General features: G+C 40.2%; 1 protein-coding gene across 1 annotated transcript in view; it reads left to right on the top strand.

The window, feature by feature from the left end:
* The first annotated feature begins 10230 nt into the window (after window positions 1–10230).
* The window catches only part of KLHL8 (kelch like family member 8), a 57611-nt gene continuing 45601 nt past the window's right edge, over window positions 10231–22240 (top strand). Inside the window, exon 1 of the mRNA XM_070372667.1 lies at window positions 10231–10403. The gene's annotated coding sequence lies outside the window, so the exon portion shown is untranslated. The remainder of the gene's footprint in view (window positions 10404–22240) is intronic.

Genomic DNA, 22240 nt, shown 5'->3' with positions numbered 1-22240 from the left:
TGCAGAAAGACTGATGTGGAAAGTCACTGATACAGGGGCCAAGGTTAAACTTAAGTGTAAATTAGATACCTGAAGCAAGGAGCAGTCAGAGGCCGTTCTTAGACAGGTCTGTTCTTGAAGGTAGAATAACCAACCAATTAACAAAAAGCAATGAGATCATAATCTCAGCTAGTATTACAGCAGCACGGTCTTCCTATGATTGTCTTTGTATACAGGAACAAGCCAGATCATTAAAAAAAAGAATGGCCAATGGCAATATTAAAAAGTTCATCCTTGATATTAGGGGAGAAATAAAGTTAATTATTGGCAAAGGCTTAAAGAAGAAAATAGAGATGATAGAACCGTCAGGAAGTAGTCTCATACTTTGCGGGTAGGAGCCACTTATGTAAGATGTCAGAAATCTTTTGAATCTATGTGATCTCTGATGTAGCAGTTCCACTTTGGGGAAGTATCTTAATGATTTAGTTACATGTTAGACAACCTATAAACAATTTTTTTTTGAAAGCTGGAAAACTCTAAATAATTAAAACTGAAAGCTTGATTAGAGGAATAGTAGTATGGACAGAGGAGCCTGGTGGGCTGCAGTCAATGGGGTCGCTAAGAGTCGGAAACGACTGATCGACTTCACTTTCGCTTTTCATTTTCATGCATGGGAGAAGGAAATGGCAACCCACTCCAGTGTTCTTGCCTGGAGAATCCCAGGCAGGGGAGCCTGGTGGGTTGCCGTCTATGGGGTCGCACAGAGTTGGACATGACTAAGGCGACTTAGCAGCAGCAGCAGCAGCAGTAGTAAGTCCATACAGTGAAACATCCTGAAACCATTTTTATTGTTTTGCAGGAAATTAGTTCCCTGACCAGGGATTGAACCTGTGCAACTTGTAGTGGAAGGGGGACGTCTTAACCACTGTACTGCCAGGAAGTCCTGGCAGTCATTTTGAATGCTATTAAACATGAGTATTTTTTTTTTTTTGACTTGTCAAGTTATTCAACATACATTCTTCAGTGGGAAAAAAAGCAATTAAAAAGACCCACATTAATTCATGTAAAGAAAATGTTCCAAAAGGGCACACAGCAAGATATTAACAGTCTCTATTTTAGAACAGTGGTATTATTTTCAATAATAAAGATATGTTGCTGTTATAAAAAGATAAGACAACACTAACTTTATTTTTAGTATTTTAAAAAATCTGTAATTTTCCTCAGGCGGATCAATAATATGTTTAGATACCATGAAAGCCAAGAAAGAGGAAAATATCAGGACAGAGAAGCTGTATCAAGAAAAGTACATCCTTGCATATTCCTACCACAAGTGGGTTGAATATCACTGGTGATATCACATCATTCTATCTTAGAAGTAAACTTAAATAATTTAAGTAAGTGTTTCATATGGGAGGTGTTTCTAGGAAGCATTGGCAGCAGCAGAAAGACAGAAGAAGAAAGGGAAGGAAGCTAATTAAGGGTGAATTGTTACGCAGATCCATCCTTGTGGGTCCCAGGGGGTTCTGGGAAACCTCTTAGGAGCTACTTCAGAGTTGCCCCCATCTCCATCATTTCGGTGAGGTTGCTTGATTTTTCAGTCACCAGCTCTCTTCAATCACTATTGAGACCACTTGGGAGGAGACGAGGAGAAGGCAATGGCGACCCACTCCAGTACTCTTGCCTGGAAAAATCCCATGTATGGAGGAGCCTGATAGGCTGCAGTCCATGGGGTCACGAAGAGTTGGATACAACTGAGCAATTTCACTTTCACTTTTCACTTTCATGCATTGGAGGAGGAAATGGCAACCCACTCCAGTGTTCTTGCCTGGAGAATCCCAGGGACGGCGGAGCCTGGTGGGCTGCCGTCTATGGGGTCGCACAGAGTCGGACACGACTGAAGCGACTTAACAGCAGCAGCAGCACTCCCTGGGAAGCCCCTCGGGGCAGGTAGAGGGTGGGGATAAAAAAAGTGAGAGAATTAAGAAAATTACAATTTGTTTCAACTGGTCTGTGCTGAACACTGTGTTAGGTGCTATAGAGATTGAAAAGAAGCATAACATAAATTGAGCTTACAATTTAATGGGATACTTACATATCTTTGAAACATTTAGTGGCAATAAAGGCTGTATATAGTTAAGTGTCAGTGGGAAAGATACAGCTGAAAATGCTAACCAGGAGAGAGGGATGTCTGTATTTAAAAGTAGGTCATATACTTGAATCCTAGACCATAGCAGAGGATTATATGACAATTGAAAATGAGGGTGTTCTAGGTGATAAGCCCAGCCTGGGCAAAAAATGTCAGAGCAGGTGGCTGAATATCTTCCAGTTGTCCCTCTAGATCTCTCTTCGTTCTTCTCTATCCAGCTTTGTGCCAGAAAAGCTGACGTTGATGAACAAAATTAACAGATTTCCTTGTACTCTGGCTTCCAGAAGCTGCCTTTGGCAGGCAGTGTCACTAGTAAATCAAAGAGGAGGAGAATGGGACTTCTTTGGTGGCCCAGTGGTTAAGACTCTGTATTTCCAATGCAGGAGACGCGGGTTTGATTCCTGGTTGGGAAACTGAGAGGGACCAAAAAGAAAGAAGAGGGAGATTAGGGTATTTCTATCCTAGCACCCTTCCTGCAGGGACTCATCAAGGCTTTATTATAGTCAGCAGGTCTCTACACACAGCTTTCTCTCCTCTCTGGGTTCTGGTAGTTTCTTTCTTATTAGCTCAGGAATACTGCATGGGTCCTTTTAGCTTTTCTTAGAACCTGTTCACCGGAGAAGGCAATGGCACTCCACTCCAGCACTCTTGCCTGGAAAATCCCAGGGACGGAGGAGCCTGGTAGGCTGCAGTCCATGGGGTCGCACAGAGTCGGACACGACTGAAGCGACATAGCAGCAGCAGCAGCAGAACCTGTTCACACCTTTATTAAATTTGCCTCAAATGGCTCCTTCAATGTAATGGGAGTTCTCTGCCAGCAGCCTTCCTGAGAGGGTGAAAGGGGGCTGCTTGGGAGGAGAGAAGAGCTAAACTTTTGGCAGAACTTGAGGGTGATGGTTCATGTTGAGAAGTAGAGGCAGGTAAGCTGGACATTTCTTTTAAAATTTTTCTAAAGAAAAATGGTAGTCCAGATTTAAGGGTAATAATCTGAGTAGAGTCTTAAAATTCTTGACTAACATGTAAATGACTGCTTGCCAATGCAGCACACAGCAAAGGGGATCACCTGTCTTCTATCCCGAGCCCTCTTTGGCCTCATTTGTTTTCGTCTCAATACCTGTGAGCATATAAAAGCAACAGTCTTTTTTGTGGTACCTCCCTCCAGCCAGGTAGGCACAAATCCAGTGACCCTCTGTGCTTCTGCCTCAGGGCTCAGCTGAAGATCAAGCAGCAACTGAAACTTCCCAGAGAGGCTGAACAACAGACTATTCAATTCTAATAATCCAGTTTTACCTCTGAGGAAATTGGCTGAAAGGTTTTCTTTTGGTTCTGCTTCCTTGAAAAAGAAGTGCCATTATAACAATTTCCCTCTTTCAACTTTGGCTGATAAACTCCCAAAGAGACGCACTTAACAAAGAGGGTCTAAAAACGTGATTTTCATCTGAGCAAGAATTATGAGTCCATAAATGTGGTAACAGGAGAGCCAGTAACCATTTAGGGGAAAGAATTACATCATTGTTACAAGATTGCAACATGATAACCTCCACGTTGTCTTAAGGGTTCTATGCAAAATGGTCAAGGCCTAGGGAAGGAAGTAAATTCACATACCCTGTCGGGTTGCTCAATCCTTGTTTTCCTCTTCATTGATTTTCATCTGCTCATCTCTTCGAGGCTCTGGACAGATGTACTTCCTTCTCCACTGGCCCAGTGAAAGAGCAGTCCTAAATTGCTAATTCATATAGAAAGAAAGCCTGTAAGCCTGGGCAGGCCGCAGTGCCAGTTCTAACATTTAGAAGGAGCCATATTTGTTTATCATATACAAATATCTTTTTCACAACTGGAACTTCCAACCCCAAAAGGCTTGGGGGAGGACTGGTTTGGTGGCTCACTGGTCATTAAAGACCTAGGCTCTTTCTGTCATTTTCCACCAACTTATACATGATTTCTACCCTCAAATAACCTCATAGTCTAAAGTGGCTGCTAAAACTCCAGCCATTACTTCCAGTAAGAAGGAAAGAAGCATAAGAGAGGTATCTTCCATCCCTTTAAGCAGTCATCCCCCTCAAAGTCCCAAGCAACACTTGAACTTATACTTTATGAATAGAACTTAGTCTGTCAGGAAGCCTGACAAATAATCTATTAGCTAGGTACCTCAGTTCAGTTCAGTTGCTCAGTAGTGTCTGACTCTTTGGACCCCATAAATCGCAGCATGCCAGGCCTCGCTGTCCATCACAAACTCCCGGAGTTCACTCAGACTCACGTCCATCGAGTCAGTGATGCCATCCAGCCATCTCATCCTCTGTCATCCCCTTCTCCTCCTGCCCCCAACCCCTCCCAGCATCAGAGTCTTTTCCAATGAGTCAACTCCTCGCATGAGGTGGCCAAAGTACTAGAGTTTCAGCTTTAGCATCATTCCTTCCAAAGAAATCCCAGGGCTGATCTCCTTCAGAATGGACTGGTTGGATCTCCTTGCAGTCCAAGGGACTCTCAAGAGTCTTTTCCAACACCACAGTTCAAAAGCATCAATTCTTTGGCACTCAGCTTTCTTCACAGTCCAACTCTCACATCCATACATGACCACTGTCATTCCTTAAAAAAAAAAAAAAAAAACTGGCCTTTATTAATGAGGAAGGCAACAAGATACTGTTTAAGCAGCTAGCAGGATCTGTCATTCTGCAACGTAATTTTTTTTTTAAATAATAAAAAGAAAACCTTCCATAGATTTCTGTGAGAATGTGAAGATATCAGAAAGCTAATGCAATATAGATCTACAGCAGTTTTCATAGAGATCAGGCACTTGGAATAGTATTGGAACTGAAACACAATTATTACATTTGTATCACTGTGCCACTTTCTATAATACATATGGATAAAACTTGGCCCAGAAGTGTGTAAGTTTCTCTAAATGTGTTTTATGATAAAGTTAGGAGGCTTTTGGAGTGTGGCAGTGTGTGTGCGCTTAGTTGCTCAGCCATGTCCCACTCTTTGTGACCCTTTGGGCTGTGGCTCACCAGCCTTCTCTGTCCATGAGATTTTACAGGCAAGAATACTGGAGTGGGTTGCCATTTCCTTCTCCAGAGAACCTTCCTGACTCAGGGATTGAACCCACATCTCCTATGTCTCCTGTATTGCAGGCAGATTCTTTACACGCTGAGCCATCGGGGAAGCTGGAGTGTGATAGCATGGAGGCGAACTGCTCTCATCCCTTCATATTAAAGAAGATTCCACAGCTCCCCGCAAAGGCAGCTTGAAAGCTTGACCATGGCTAGGCAGGCTCACGGGAAATGGAAAGCGATCTGACTTCGGCAGAAGGGAACAGCCAGAGTGAAATATTAAAAGTGTGCGTGTGGTGGGGGCAGGAGGCAAACCGGAGTTTAAAAACTCACCAACACAGATAAATTTTCAAAAGAAATTATTTCGTGTGCAAACTAAACTGGCAGTGGCTTAGCAACAAAATGATGCTTTTTGTTTTAGCTCTATCTGTTGACCCACCTGCAAAGGACCCCAAAATAATCACTCTAAACAAGGACAAAGTAGCTGCTATGTAAACATATCCTCAGTGATGCCCTCTAGCCGAAGCTGCACCCACTCCCCCACCCCAAGTTCTTCCATTCAAGTGTGAGTTCCTTGAAGGAACTCAGATTCCTTATTACATAGATATTATGGAACCACCAATGAGGATTAGCCATCATGCTTTAAGAAGCAGAGTTGAGTAGTTACAATGGAGACCTTAAGGTCCACAAGCTAAAATACTTGCTTTACAGAAAATACTTGCAGGATCCTTCTTTTAGCTCACTTGGTAAAGAATCTGCCTATAAGGCTGGAGACCCCGGTTTGATTCTTGGGTCAGGAAGATCCTCTGGGGAAGGGATAGGCTACCCAACTCCAGTATTCTTGGGCTTCCCTGGTGGCTTCAGATGGTAAAGAATCTGCCTGCAATGCGGGATATCTGGGTTTGATTCCTGGATTGGGAAGATCCCCTGGAGAGGGGATGGCAACCCACTGCACTATTCTGGCCTTGAGAATTCCATGGACAGAGGAGCCTGGTTAGGCTACAGTCCATGGGGTTGCAAAGAGACGGACCCAACTGAGCAAGTTTCACTTCCACACTTTTCTTTACTGCCCTAAGTTGATATGCATCCGTTTATTTCCTAAGTATTTGTTAATCAGCCATCTTATACCCAGTACCATGTTCCTAATTTCTATTTAGGAAGTTATCAGACAAATGAAAGGATACCTAATTAAAATGCTCACTGAAAAGACAGCTATTTGAGAAGCAAAAATAGGTTGTAATGTGAGCATATACAGAAAGCGTTAACACAGAACAAAGAGGAGGGGAACTGTAACCAGGATATGCTTCCTGCTGAAAACAATATCTGGGTTGATACTGAAAGGCAAGCAGGAGTTTACCAGGCAAAGAGGGAGACAGAAGGCACAGCAATTTCAAAGGCCCAGAGAGAAATTAGGGAAACTTAAATATCTCAGAGATGAGGCTGGAAAAGATCAGCAAAGGCTTAGAGATACCTATGTCAGATTAATGGCAAGGGTAATGGATGAAAGGACTGTCATGAAGTAGTTAAAATAGGTTAAGTTAGGCCATTGTGGGGCAGAATTCAGGATGTGATTGTTGTTAAGTAGAGCTGAAACCCTGGTCAGGATTGGATGAGGGAAGGGTGATAAAATATTAACAGGAGTGGAAGAGTAGGAAGAAAGGTCACTGCAAGCCAGTGACTCTGACCTGGACATGAGGGTGTTGTCTTGCTTGTTCAGGATATTCAAGAAGTTTTCATAGTCAGACAGTTGTCCAGGGAACTGCCCAGTGACTGAAAGCTTTGCCTCCACTGCAAATGAAAATTAAATGGTCCCCTTCATTAATCTTTCAAAATCGCTTGGCAGGCCACATTTGAAATTCTTTTGGATATTATAAAGCCTTTCATTCCAGATTAGAGATAAAGACTTAACATGCAAATGTCAATTGAGGTCAAAACATTGTAATTTATTTGGACCAAAGTACAACAGACAGTGAACCAACAGAGGTCAGATCTTTTCCAGTTTTAATTCATGGAATTTTAGACAAGGAAGGAGTCTCTAATGAATAAGTCTCTTATTAATTAGGTTATTAAGTAGTTCTGTTAATTCTGAAAAGGAGCTAGGGAGGAATGAATAAAAGCTAAGAAGATATCTTGGTCATATTCAGGAAATGTGTGATCTTTTCATTGAGACTGTAGCAGAGGAAAAAGTTTTTCTTGACTCTCCGAGGGTCTCTGAAAATTAAGCAAATGAAGAGAGATTAACAGGATAAAAGCATACAAATTTTATCAAATTTTTACATGTTATATTGGAGGGCTTCCCTGTGACTCAGAGGTAAAGAATCTGCCTGCCAATGCAGGAGATGCGGGTTCCATCTTTGGATCTAGAAGATCCCCTGGAGAAGGAATTGGCAACCCACTCCAATAATTTCGCCTGGGAAATCCCATGGACAGAGGAACCTGGAGGGCTACAGTTCATGAGGCCTCAAAGAGTCAGACATGATTGAAGGACTAATACTTTCACTTTTCAGACAAAGAAATGATAAATTTGTGAAGAATTGACAAGACAGTGGGGTTCGGCCTAGGGTTAGTAAATGGTGAAGGAATTACTAGGAAGAAAAGGATTAGCTTAAGTATGTTTATACAGGTTTCTCAGCCCTAAATTCAATCTCTGGCAATATGAATGCCTATAATTTTCTCCTGGTATAGGGAGGGTACCTTATATATGGGAGTTTGATGACCAGTTTGGGGGAAGAAGGTTGGGGGTTGGAGAGACCTTCCTGCTTTTGCTGTTTTCTCAGATTCCTTCAGTTGAAGATATTCAGTATGTCAAGGTGCTATGTTTTGGGGGTACCATGTTCTGAATCTCATCAAGATGTACCTTGTTTAGTAAGATATTATTTTAAAAAATAATTATTTGAGAGCATTGTTGTGGATATATCACATTTAAGTGGAGGATTTTCCCCCAGTTTATTGTTATTTGGTTTGAAAATTTCATTGAATTTTTGCCTGACCTCCCCTCTCCCAACAAAAAGTTGTAGATTACTATACCTATATGCTCCCCACTCCCCTTGCCACCTTCTGCATGTGCATGCATGTGTGCTAAGTTGCTTTAGTCGTGTCTGAGTCTTTGTGACCCTATGGACCATAGCCCTCCAGGCTCCTCTGTCCATGGGATTCTCCAGGCAAGAATACTGGAGTGGGTTGTCATGCCTTCCTCCAGGGGATCTTCCCTACCCAGGGAGCCAACCCGGGCCTCTTAAATGTCTCCTGCATTGGCAGGCTGGTTCTTTACCACTAGTGCCACCTGGGAAGCCCAACCCTGTGCATACCTTTTTTTTTTTTTAAATATTTGTTTGGCTGTGTCGGGGCTTTAGTTGTAGTATGCAGAATCTTTCAGTTGCAAGATATGGGATCTAGTTTACTGATCAGGAATTGAACCTGGGTGCTCTGCATTGTGAATGCAGAGTCTTAGCCACTGGACCACCAGGGAAGTCCTTGTATACCTTTTTATTTCTCATTATGTGTTTAGTTCTGTCTCTTCCACTAGCTCTTAAGTCTCCACAAAGGTAGGAACTATTCAGTTTCGTTCACTATTTCCCAGTTCTTAACTCAGTGTATGCCATATACTAAGTGCTCACTAAATATTCTTGAAAAAATAAATGGAAACCATATTGAAATACTGTGTAGATTTCTATGATGTAGTTAGTAAGTACAAGCAGTTTTTTATATGTCTATTAGCAGAGAAAAAAGAGCAGTTCTATAAGCATTTTTTAGGGGACACTGAACATGCAATTAAAAAGTTCATATTATAAAAAAAATTCTATTAGAATATGACCTTATTAAATACACAGTATTACATCATACTTCCAGACAAATTTTACAAGTTTTACGTGTGCACACTAAAACTGGTCTTGCTCCACTTTTGTTTGTTCATATTAAAATTTCAAACATAAGGTCCTGAAGAGAAATATTCTGAAGTACTAAGATTTATTTCTATTTCTGCTATTTTAAAATGGAAAAGTGATTTTTTCGCCCCTAGAATTGAAATTTCAAATAGTTACCTTGGGGTTTTTACATAAGATGCAATTTTTTTTCTAAAGGCTCTTTTCTAGCTAAATCAATCGAAACCTATGTATTAATATTTATAAATGTATCAGGATTGAATTTATTCTGAAATAGATTCCTAGGGTTGTGAAAGCTAGAGCTTGCTCTAACAAAAGATTTTAGCCTTCAATTTTTTTTTTCTTTGCTCGCTCATCTATCCCTTCCAACATTTCATTGCGCTTATAGAAAAATTAGTTGATTTCAACATCATTTTCACTTGCAGTGGTTTTTAGCAGTGAGTGCTCAGGTCGATCAACTGCTTCCTTGGTCTTACAAACTATGCTATGCTATGCTAAGTCACTTCAGTCGTGTCCGACTCTGTGCGACTCCACAGACGGCAGCCCACCAGGCTCCGCCGTCCCTGGGATTCTCCAGGCAAGAACATTGGAGTGGGTTGCCATTTCCTTCTCCAATGCATGAAAGTGAAAGGTGAAAGTGAAGTCGTTCAGTCGTGTCCAACTCTTAGCGACCCCATGGATTGCAGCCTAACAGGCTCCTCCTCCCATGGGATTTTCCAAGCAAGAGTACTGGAGTGGGATGCCTACAAACTATGGGTAAGTAGTTATATAAACACCAGGTGTTTTGTATCAATATATCTCTTTTGCAGAGCCTGTGGAGAAATTGCCAGGAACAAAAGTAGACCCTTTTTTCCTTCTTTAAACGACAGAAACCCTAAGAACCTTCACCATGAGCGAGATGGGATTTATGGTACAGCCACAAAAGAGAAGAAACGGATAACTTCGGAGGTTAATCATGCGGTGGCCTATCTGAACCTGTGTTTTGAGGACGCCAGTCAGGCCCCGCCAGCTGTCCCCAGCATCAGGAAGGACAACACTCCCCAGCTGGCTGAAAACTCCCGCCGCCCGCGCCCGAGCCGGGCTCGGGCGGGGGCGGTCCCCGGCAGGAGGTAATTGGAAACCACACTACCCAGAGTGCTGTGCGCAGGCGCGGGCGAGAGGACGCCGGGCGCCGGCTGGGCTCGGCGAGGCCGCGCACAGGGGCGCGTGTCCGTCGGGTGCTCGCGCGGGGCCGGTGCGGCGCCGTCCAGGGTTGCAGGAACCTGGCAGCCCGGCTGCATCCTTGGCGAGGCCCGGGACGGGGGCGGGGGTGGGGAACCGAGCGGAGGGAACCAGCCGAGGACTGAGGTAACCGGGCTTTCGTCCCCCGCCCCCCCCAACTCCCTCTTTTCTTTGTGCGGTGCTGTCCGCTCGTGCGAAGTCCTCCGTCACCTCAGCCCCGAGCCCAAATCGTAGCGCCGCCCGGGCTCGCGCCTGTGGCGGAGAAACTCCCCGAGTCCTGCACGCAGGAACCCAAACTCCCCTGCCGGGAGGGTTTGGGCCCCTTCAGCCGCTGCGCGGTTTCTGTCGCCCCCTCCCCCGTTTGTGGCGAGAGGCAAGGCGCGGGGTGGGGGGTAGTCGCGTTCCTCGAAGGGAACCCCGGTCTCCGACTCCCTCAGCCTGGCTCGTTCCTCAGGGTCTTTCGAAGAAGAGAGAGGCGGGCAGGTGCTTCGCGGGGTCCGGGCGAGGGCGGCATGTGGGGGCGGGGCGGGCCCTGCGGTGAGGACGCGCCGCCCGCGAGGGTCGGGTAGGCGGGCGCGGGTATCGGGGTCAGCCGCCGTCCGGGATGCTGGCCCTGGGGCCGTGCTGGCCGTCCGTCCGGAGGGTAACCCTCCGGGACTGGCCTGCCGGCGAGACTCATGGCCCCGGGGGTCTGGCTGGCGTGTGCTGGGGGCTTGCAGCTCGCCTTAGGTGGAGACCCTGCGGGGGGCGGGGGGGTGTCGAAGAGTGCCTTGGAGTTTGAGAGCAGAAACTGCAGCCTCTTTCAAAACACGCCTCTGCTCAGTGGAGTTGTTTCACAGCCCGGGATGCCTGCGCTTTCCTCCTTTTCACGCACTTCTGGGCTTCGTTAGCCTGCTGGTTTCCCTGAGAGAGGCGATTTATCTCCATCCTTCGCGCTTTCTAGCCTGGGGCTGGTCCTTGACTGGATTTGACAGTCCTAGCGTTTGGATTGCCTGAGTTTGAAAAGGTTTTTGTTTTGTTTTGTTTTGGTATGTTTTCCCACCTGGCAATGTTAGATCGGGTGACTTTAAGTAGGCTATTGAACTTTTTTTGTCAGGATTCTTTTACATCTGTATTAATAGCGTAACTATGCTTGGCCATTTTAGCTTATGCTTATGTTATACTGCTTCGGGAGGATTCTTTGGGAAAATGTTCTTGCAAGAAGCTAGGTTGACACAGGTGTTTTATCTGCTGGTTGCACTTTTTCTTTCTTTGCATTCCCCCTCTCCCCTCCTCCACCCCGGTGAGGTTAATTAATTGTTGGGCTGTTGGTGTTCTTCATTCTCGTAGACCGAGGAAATTCTTTTCCTCCGTCTCCCTCCAGTGTTGATCCTGCCAGAGAGTAGTCTTGGGTAAGCAGAGGACCTCAGCTAAGCGGTGGGTTATTTCATTGGCTGCAGCTTTTCCTCCCCCTCCCTACGAGCACCCATTCTTTTGTCACTCATCCCGTGACCTACTTCAGACTTTAGTCGCTGTATATATCGCCTTTAAGATACAGAGAGTATGAACATAAATAAATATCAAAAGAAATTTTAGGATACCATACTCAGCTATTGCTTAACTTCATGTTAACATTTCAAGTTGCCAATACTTTTAAAATCTTTTTAAAAACATTTATTTTTAATTGGAGTATAATTGCTTTGGGGCCTTCCTGGTGTCTCATCGGTAAAAAAAAAAAAAAAAAAAAAATCTGCCTGCAATGCAGGAGGCGTGGGTTCCATCCCTGGGTGGGGAAGATCCCTAGAGAAGGAAGTGGCAACCCACTTCAGTATTCTTCCTTGGGAAATCCCATGGACAAAGGAGCCTGGTGGGCTTCCTGGGGTCACAAAAGAGTCTGACACGACTTACTGACTAAAAAAACAACAATAATTTCTTGACAATGTTATGCTGGTTTCTGCTGTACAACAGTGTGAAATCAGCTGTAAGTATGCGTATATCGCCTGCCTCCCACTCCTCTGGGTCATCACAGAGCATTTAGCTGAGTTTCCTATGCTATAAAGCAGCTTCCCACTATAGTGTGTATGTCAGTGCTGTTCTTAATTCATCCCCCTCTTCTTCCCCACCTCTGTCCACAAGTCTTTTCTCTGTGTCTTTATTCCTGCCCTATAAATAGGATCATCAGTATCATTTTTCTAGATTCTTTATAAAGCTGCTAATTCTTTTAACATTTGATAAGATTATTATTATTTTCTAAGATGGTAATATATTCTGTAATAATTGCACATTCTGTCTCCTGGCAGGAAATTTAATTCACAGCCACTGAGGATAATTTTTAAAAACATTGTTTCCTCACTTGTTAAGAAAGTGAGGTAGATATATTAGACTCCATATCCTTTATCAAAGTAGTTTATATTTAGAGGAATTTTAGGTTCATAGCAAATTTAAGTGGGAGGAACAGAGATTTCTCATATACTCTCTGCCCTCATATGCTCCTGCCTTGCCCCATGTAAGCAGTCTCCCCCTCTATCAAAATCCCTACAGCAAAAAGGTAAATTTGTTAGTAACCTACATTGATATACCATTACCCAAAGTTCAGAGTTTACATTAAGGTTCACTCTTGCTGTCTATTGAATATTCTGTGGATTTAGACAAATGACCTTTTTTCAAAAAATCAAGAACTCTAAAGAATTGTAGAGAACTGAAAATGGGTTTGTCATTTTGAAAAGATTAAAGGGACTATTTTGAATGTCCTAAAAATTAATTTCAAGAATTTTATGTTTTAAAACATTGGATATCTAAACTGGTTTTTTATATTTGAATTTTCAACAAAGGTTAATTATTTTTATATATTAAGAACTAAAGCGATGAGGAATAAATACTTCATAGAAGTAACAAAATGTCATGTCTTTCAGTCCTAAAACTCATTAGCTTGACCATTTCTTCACTATTCTGAAAAACATGTTTTATGTTAACCAATGAAGGAAGAAGAGATGGAACATTTAGAATAGACATTTGGGGATTTCCCTGGTAGTCCAATGGCTAGGACTCTGCGCTCCCAAGGCAGGGAGCCCAGGGTTGATCCCTGGTCAGGGAATTAGATCCCACATGCTGCAACTGAGAGTTCCAATGTTGCCTCTAAAGATACCACATACTGCAGTTGAGACCCAGCATAGTTAAAGTATACTTTTTTTTAAACTGATGTCAGTATTCGGGATATAACTACACTAAAATGTGACCCATTAGGCTTTTTTTTGATCTGTTTTCTTTGTCTGAAAGCCTTTTGTGGAAACATCAAAATGTAATAATGAGGTGGAACTAGACAGTTCTGGGTTAGAATACCAGCTCTTAATTTGTTGGCTGTGTGCCCACGGCAGGTTATTTTCTGAACCTATTTCCTTAAATGTAAAAGGGGGTAAAATACTAATTTTTATAACAGGTGAAGTCATTTTAGAAACTGTAAGGCACTATCGTTTATTGATATCATTAGTCACATGTTGTATTTCAGAATGCTGTCAGTTTATTTTTTTGTTGAAAACTGCTTATGTAAGTACTATGAAACTTTTTTTTAAAGGCTATACAAGAGAATTCATTGTCTGTGAATAGTTTAGTTGATTCTTGTGAGTTAGAGGTAAAATTATGGAAGAGGGTCAAAGGGAAGAGAAAATTTCTACTTTGTCTCTGGTTCTTAACCTGGGTCTATGGATGTACCCATAAATGGTCTTCCAAGATTTCTGTGAATTCTGTGTATATTTCTGTTTTTCTGGAGAGAAGACCCACAGCTTTCAATGTATGTTTAAAAGGAGTTCACTACCCCTTTTTTAAAAAAAATGGGAGTGTAATAGCTTTACAATGTTGTGTTAGTTTCTGTTGTACAACGAAGTGAATCAGGTATGTGTATACATATATTTCCTCCCTCTTAGACCTCTCATCCATCTAGATCATTGCTGAGCTTTCTGTGCTGTATAATAGCTTCCCACTAGCTATTGATACATGTAGTGTGTGCACACACACTATATATATAGTTATATATATATGCTACTCTCTCTCTCTCTCTCTCTCTATATATATATATATATATAATGGTACTCTCTCAATTCATCCCACCCTCCTCTTCCCCTCTGTGTATCCACATGTCAGTTTCCTATGTTCTGTGTCTCTATTCCTGCCCGGCTAATAAGTTCATCTGTATCGTTTTTCTAGATTCCACATACATGTGTTAATATACAATAATTGTTCTTTCTGAGTTGTCAGAATGAGAACACTGTACGACAGACTCTAGGTTCATCTACATCTTTACAGATGACCCAAGTGATCCTTTTTATGACTGAGTAATATTCTATTGTATATATGTATCTTCTTTATCCATTCATATGTCGATGGACATTTAGGTTGCTTCCATGTCCTGGCTGTTGTAAATAGTGCTGCAGTGAGCATTGGGGTACATGTGTCTTTTTGAATGATGGTTTTGTAATCTATTCTGTAATAATTGCGCATTCTGTATCCTGTCAGGAAATTTAATTCACAGCCACTGAGGGTAATTTTTAAAAACACTATTTCCTCATTTCTTAAAAAGAAAGTGAAGAAGATATATTATACTCCACACCCTTTATCAAAATACTTTACGTTTAGAGCAATTTTAGATTTATTGCAAATTAAGTAGGGGAACAGAGATTTCATATACCCTCTGCCCTCATATGCCCCCTGCTTTGCCCCATATATGCACAGTCTTCCCACTATCAAAATCCCCACACCAAAAAGGTACATTTGTTACAGTCAGTGAACCTACAATGATATACCATTACCCAAAGTCTAGAGTTTTACATTAAGGTTCACTCTTAGTGTCTGTTGTATATTGTGTGAATTTAGACAAATGACCCTTTTTCAAAAAAAAGAACTCTTAAAGAGTTAGAACTGAAAATGGGTTTGTCATTTTGAAAAGATTAAAGGGACTATTTTGAATGTTGGGATTCTCCGGGCAAAAATACTGGCGTGGGTTGCCATTTCCTTCTCCAGAGGATCTTCCCAACCCAGGGATCGAACCTGAGTCTCCCGCATTGCAGGCAGACTCTTTACCATCTGAGTCACTGTGGAAGCCCCCAAATTAATTTCAAATGGCTTTTGTGTATTAAAACATCGGATATTTAAACTGGTTTCTTATATTTGAATTTTCAACAAAGGTTAATTATTTTTATATATTGAGAACTAGAGAGATGAAGGAGAATAAATGCCTCTTAGAATAACAAAATGCCCTATTTTTCAGTCCTAAAACTCCTTAGCTTGACCATTTCTTCACTTTTCTGAGAAATATGTTTTTGTGTTAACCAGTGAAGGAAGAATAAATGGAACATTTAAAATATACATTTTTTTTACACTAATGTCAATATTCAAGATATAACCATATAAAATGTGACCCATTAGGTTTTTTTTTTTTTAATTATTTGTCTGAAGGGCTTTTGTGGAAGCATCAGAATATAATAATATATTGAACTCAGTTCTGAAACTAGACAACTCTGGTTTAGAATATCAGCTTTTCACTTTTGGCTGTGTGAACCAAAAATGGTCTTCCAAGAATCTGAATTCTGTGTGTACTTGTGTTTTTTCCTGGGGAGAAGAACCAAAGCTTTCAACATACGTTTAAAAGGAGTTCACAACCTTTTTTAACAGAACCATTTAGATAACAACCATTAGCTTCAGTTATCTAGGTTTCTGTACTAGATTTTTTGCATACTATTTTCAAAATTAGTGCTTTTGAGAAAAAGTGAACAGAATTGTGTGTGTGTATGCAGATAATTTTTGAAGCACTGCGAATGCCTGTTTTTCTTCTAGAACTGGAGGTTGATATTTTTGATGTAGTATGTTGATAGCAGTCAAAGTACTGCTGCTTACACCTGGAGTACATACCACTGATTGATCCATTACTGTTAGTGAGTTAATTTCCATGCCTCCCTCCACCCCTCTAGTGTTGATGGGCAGCAGACTGCGTGGCGAAACATGCACCCTAGTACCATCCAGCACATTGGAATAGTATTTTGAAATGTTAAAAGATAACTTGGTTTGTTTATCCTAAAATCTAGATTTTTTTTTTCTTTTCTCAACAAAATACTAAAATGCTAATGAAAATTAAGTATTTTTTCTTCCAAGCTAGGTGATGATATTTATATTGTATATTTCTGGTGTGATATTTCATCTTATATAACACAGAGTATGAAGTTCTATTGAATCCTAATTGATGATCATTTTAAGGTTCAGCACTGCTAGTTTGGAAAGAATATGAAATTTATAATCAGCTTATGTAGATTAGATGGTGATTTGTGATTTTAATTATGACATTTAAAATTGATATTATTTGCATTTTGTGAATTTCAGAAGTATGTTAGAGTTCTAAGATTGAGTTCATTCTTGTAATAGAGTTTGGAAGTAAGCTACATCAAACTGCCCTATTTTCTTTGTTAGTGATAGGTTGCTGAACTATAGGGCTTTACAGTGTGAAGCCAACTTCTGTTTCTGGGTCAATTACCGGTAGCAGTCACAAGGTCTAAAGACTGAGATGGATCAAGTGATGGTATACCAACTTATGAATGAATCTGTTCAGTGGAGTAATGTGTTTTTGTCTTTTTGAGTTTTCTTTTTTCTTTGATATTGGTATTTTCATTTGATATCTGAATGCTTTTTCACAGTTCAAGGTTTTAAATAAATAGTTGGGAATTTGTAGACTAGTCTACAAATTAGTAGCAGAATTGTGTTCAACTCTCTAGACTTGCACTTTTTATAAAATCTGAGAGGTCTATATAGATCTCAAAGATCAATTAGAGGTGAATATCAGCATTTGCATAGTACCACATATATATATTTGTCACTATGCTGCATCTTTTGTTATTTTATTGCAGAGGATTGCTTATTTCTTGAATAATGAAAGTGTGAGTTTAATTAATTAGAAATGGAAAACAAAAGAATCATTTTAGCAAAAATTTTACCTGTGGAAATACTGTCACATTAAAAAGATCAGTGTTTTTATAAGGGAAAAGAATCTGAAAAAGAAAAACATGTAACTGAGTCACTTTGCTCTTCACCTGAAACTAACACAACATTGTATATTCACTAAAGGTCAGTGATTTTATGTGTATTTTCTTACTCTTAAACTTTAAAAATATTAAAAAACATTTTCTCTCTGGGGAGAATATTATATCCATATTGTGGTTCCATAATCTAAACATACCATGCAAGATGTACAAAGACAGAATTAATGCTGTCTTCAGCCTCCTGTTAAGAGTTTTGGCTGTACAGTCATGCATGCCTGTGTTGAGACCTAGGCATTGCCACTTAATACGCTGTGTGACCTTGGGTAGGTTTCTTAACGTCTCTGAGCCTTATTAGCAACAGCTATAGATATAGTAATAATACTGCTTTGAATTATCCTGAGGATTGAATAAATGTGAAATATCTTAACTCAAATAATAGCACTTGCTTATATAGCTTATGTGCCAGACAGTTTATTAACTCATTTAGTCCTTGTAACAATCTTAAGAAGTTTGTATTGCTGCTTTCCTCATTTTTACAGGTGAAGAAACTGAGGCTAATAAAAGATTATGTAACCTAACCAGAGTCATAGTCATACATGCAAAGTAGATAGTAAGTACTCAGCTAATGCTGATTGTTGTATCCAGGGGTCCCCAACCTCCAGGCCTCAGACCAGTACCTGCTGTCCGATCAGTGCCAGAATTAAATTAAAGTGTACAATAAATGTAATGCACTTGAGTCATCCTGAAACCACCCTGTTTCCAGTTCATGGAAAAAATTGTCTTCCATGAAACTGGTTCCTGGTGCCAAAAATGGTTGGGGACTACTGGTTGTATCGATAGTTTTTTTTTTTTTTTAAAGAAAGGCTTAGAGCAATATAACCAGTTCTCATCTTTTGCTATAGTGCAAAATGCATCTGAATGTAGATCACTATATAGCATATTGTATTTCTTTGCTGGAAAAAATGTTGATTGGAGGATTGTGTTCCTCACCGAGGACTGAGGATCACATAATTTATAAAAGTAATAGTGTCAGTTTATTGAATGCTTACTGTGAACTAGATACAGGGCTAAGAATTAATACATTACATATATTACTTCATTTATTCTTCACAGTAGTCTTAACAGTACGCTCAGAGTGGTTTTAAGTAACTTGCCTAAGGTTATACAGCTAATGGGACTCTGAAAACTGGCTCTTAAGTCTGCTATTAACTGCTAGTTTTTGTGCCTTGTGTTAAATACAACTATAGTTTTCTCTAAAAAAAAAGGCAACAAGTTAGTTTTAAATAGAAAAAAAGTACTTGCATAGTTTAGAACTAGAAGTACACAGGCTCTCTGTATCCGCAGATTCCGTATATGTAAATTCGAGGAAACTCGGATGAAAACATTCAGGGAAAAAAAAATTCCAGAAAATTCCAAAAAGCAAAACTTGAATTACCTGCACACTGGTGACTTATTTACATAGCATTTACATGGTATTGTTGTTTATTGTTCAGTTGCTAAGATATGTTTGACTGTTTGCAACCCCAGAGAGGATTTAAAGTAAATGAGAGGAGGTTGTACAAGGTTATATGCAAATACCATGCATGCCATTTATGTAAGGGACTTAAGCATCCTTGATTTTGGTATGAAGGGCTGTGTCCTGGAACTAATGCCCCAGGATACTAGGGGACAGCTGTAAACAGTGATTACCCAAATCTGTGGTCTCTTAGGCCAAGCCTAGCTTGCTGCTGGTTTTGTAAAGTTTTATTGGAACACAGCTACTCTCATTACTTTATGTATTTATCTGTGGGTGCTTTCCTACTGCACTGGCATGGTTGAGTAGTTGTGACAGAGTCTGGATGGTGCATAAAGCCTGAAATATTTACTGTCTGGCCCTTTATAGGAAAAGATGCTGACCCCTGACCTAGACCAACACTGTTCTTTTATAAATGAAGAAACTGAGACGTGAGAGATTAGGTAACTTCCCAGTAATGCAGCTAGTTAAAATCCAGTTCCCCTAATACCTCCCTCACTGTTTTTTCCCCTATACCATGCTACTTCTTAAGCCTTATAAAATCAACAAGTGTATCATATGATCGTTATATGAGGAACTGTAAAGTACTCTGAAATATTATTATATATAAGAATATTTAACCTAGTTAAAACAGACATGCTAGCTATAGTAAGAGGAAATATTTGGTCATTTTTCTTAGAATTTGAAGAGCTTTGGGAATATACTTTGTATGGCCCATGCCTTAAAGGTCTGTGGCTAGTTTTAAACTTACATTTTCTTATTTTACTCCATAAATTTCTCTGTAACCAAAAAAAAGAGGCTGTAGAATTTATTCATTAATTGGTTTGAAAACAGCAGTTCAAGTTAGAAGCATATCACATATACATTTTTAAAAAGATCGTATAATTTGTACCTAGTTTTTTCTGCTTACTAGTACTTTATCCGTGGGCATTTTTAAGCACTGAGGTGATGTGATCAGATTTGAATTTGGGGATGATAACTTGCAGCAGTAACAAGGATGTGAGAGAAGAGGCTGTGGGGAGGCTGTGAGATGATGGGGCCTGTGAGTGAAGTGCTGTGGCTAGAGAAGCAAGGCCAACAGTATGAGGAAAAGTTAGGGAGTAGAGTTATAATCTAGTTATGAAACTAGATTATAGTTGGATAAGTGGAATGGGAGCTTTGAGTACATATAAACTATTGCATTTTTAATGGGGAGCCTTCTTGATCACCAAGGCTAGTTTAGATTCTCCCATGTTACCCAGTGTATCTCCCTACTATTGCCTTAACCGCAGTATTGTGACCACTTGTTTGTGTCCCAAAGGGATGACTCAAGCTCCTTAATAGTAGGAATTACGTCTTATTCATCTTTTTTGGGGGGAGCGGGGGACTTATTTTAGATAACTTAAAAAATTAGATTATGCTTGTGCATAAATTTTTTTTTCCTTCTGGAGGAGGGCATGGCAACCCACTCCAGTATTCTTGCCTGGAGAATCCTATGGACAGAGGAGCCCGGGGGGCTATAGTCCACAGGGTCGCAAAGAGACACGACTGAAGTGACTTAGCAGGCGTACTTTTTTTTTTTTTTTTTTTTAAGGAAAATATAAGAGATAGACCGGATAAGGTATTCCTGAATTTCTTCATATTTAGGGTCTGGCTCTTGCAGCATTTTAAGAAGTCTTGTTTTTTCCATACATTACAACCTCCTAGTCCATCTACAACATGGATGATGCAACCTTCCGTTAGCGTGCTGTATCATCTGCTGAGGGGTTTTCTTTTAGGCCACCAGCACCATCCTTCTAATTTTGGAGCAAGTACTTCTTGGTGTGTAATGCATGTTATTTTTGCATGTATCTTGGTAGCAAAATGTAATTCAACCTCACCTATTCTGACTGCTTTTCTTGAGCCCCTTTAAATAATTTTCTTCAGACACTATAGTGAAAACTAGTTTGTGAATCAGTACCTTGGTAAAGACAACAGAAATGAATGACTAGAAAAGTGAAATTTAAAAAGATACACAAAATGCAAACTTCAATTTTTATGAAATTCAACAGACATACAATTATTGTCAAATACAACTTTGTTCTAAGAGTTTCTAGGCACTTGATTTTTGTACCTACCTCGTTGAAGTGTGTTTAAAAAAAAATACGGACCAGACCCACTTTGAATAGCACTGCTCTAATGCCCTTTTTTGTTGCTTTGCGTGTTCACCTGTGAATTTCCAGAACCTGCAATATAACATCTGATGACTGACTGAATGATTAAATATAAGGCGAATGGTATTTATCCTTAACACTGACAGTGTTTGGGTTTTTTTGTGAAATGTTATAAAACCACATGACCAGTATATATCATATCCTTTAGTATATATGTGTGTGTGTGTGTTGGCTTATGTGTTTATCTTGTTAAGACAAAAGGAGTTCCCAAACTCCTAAGAGAAGACTGATTCTCATATAGCCATGGTAACAATTAGTCATCAGAACCAGTTTGAAATTGGCTTACTTAATAAATGACAGTTCTTTAGCGTTGGTTTTAAGTCTGTTTAATGAATCAGTAACAACGTAGTGAATAAGATTTTGCAAGCCTCTGAAAGCTCACCAGCCACTAAGCACCACACTCCCTTCCAAGCTGAGATTAGCGGTGTGCTCTACTCAGAGAGAGTGTGCTTGACCAGCAGGGCTCTCACTGGAGTATATAATAATTCTTACTTAGCTTTGTGTTTTGTTTCATATATTGAATGGGAAGTATCCCAATTTTGGACACTTGGAAACAAATTATTGGTGGATTAATTTTTTAGTAGACTTCGTTTTTATTCAGATAATTATCATTTGTTATTTGAGTACAACCCTGTGACTTTTCTGACATTCTTAAGTAAAAATAATAATAGAGACTCTTTAAGAGTTCACAAATGTAGTTCACGAATTAGATAAAATTCAAGTCCTTTTTAAAGCAAGTTATTTTATACTAGACTTTTAAACTATTATGATTGTAATAAATGCAGTGGTCTAAATCAAACAGGCAATGATTATGGGTAGTGGAACTGGAGTAGAATGCCTTTTTAATAAAACAGACCCTAAAATAGAAACATCTTACAAAATATTCAGTATAGTGAAAATGTTGTTTAGGGATCCTGAAAATGACAGTAGTGTTTAACAAGCAGACATAACAAATAACAATTGTCTCTAATATATGCTAAGAAAAACGTTTTTTTGTAAGTCATAGTAGTAAATTCTTAGAAGTTATTTGTATCTTTAATGAGTAGGAACTACTGAAGCTTGTCAATTCAGTTTGTCAAAGAAGCAGATTCTCCTTTAATTATTGGCACAATATATTTTCTTCTGGATCATCTGATTCAAAATTTAAAATCTTGGTGCACAGCAACTAGAGAGTAGCTCCCGCTTCTTGCAGCTAGAGAAAGCCCATGCACAGCAACAAAGACCCAGGGCACCCATAAATAAATGAAATTAAAATTTTTT

Source organism: Bos mutus, chromosome 6 (genome assembly GCF_027580195.1).
Source record: "Bos mutus isolate GX-2022 chromosome 6, NWIPB_WYAK_1.1, whole genome shotgun sequence".
NCBI lineage: Eukaryota > Metazoa > Chordata > Mammalia > Artiodactyla > Bovidae > Bos > Bos mutus.
Note: the sequence above shows the minus strand (reverse complement) of the source record. Positions and strands in the feature narration are given on the sequence as shown.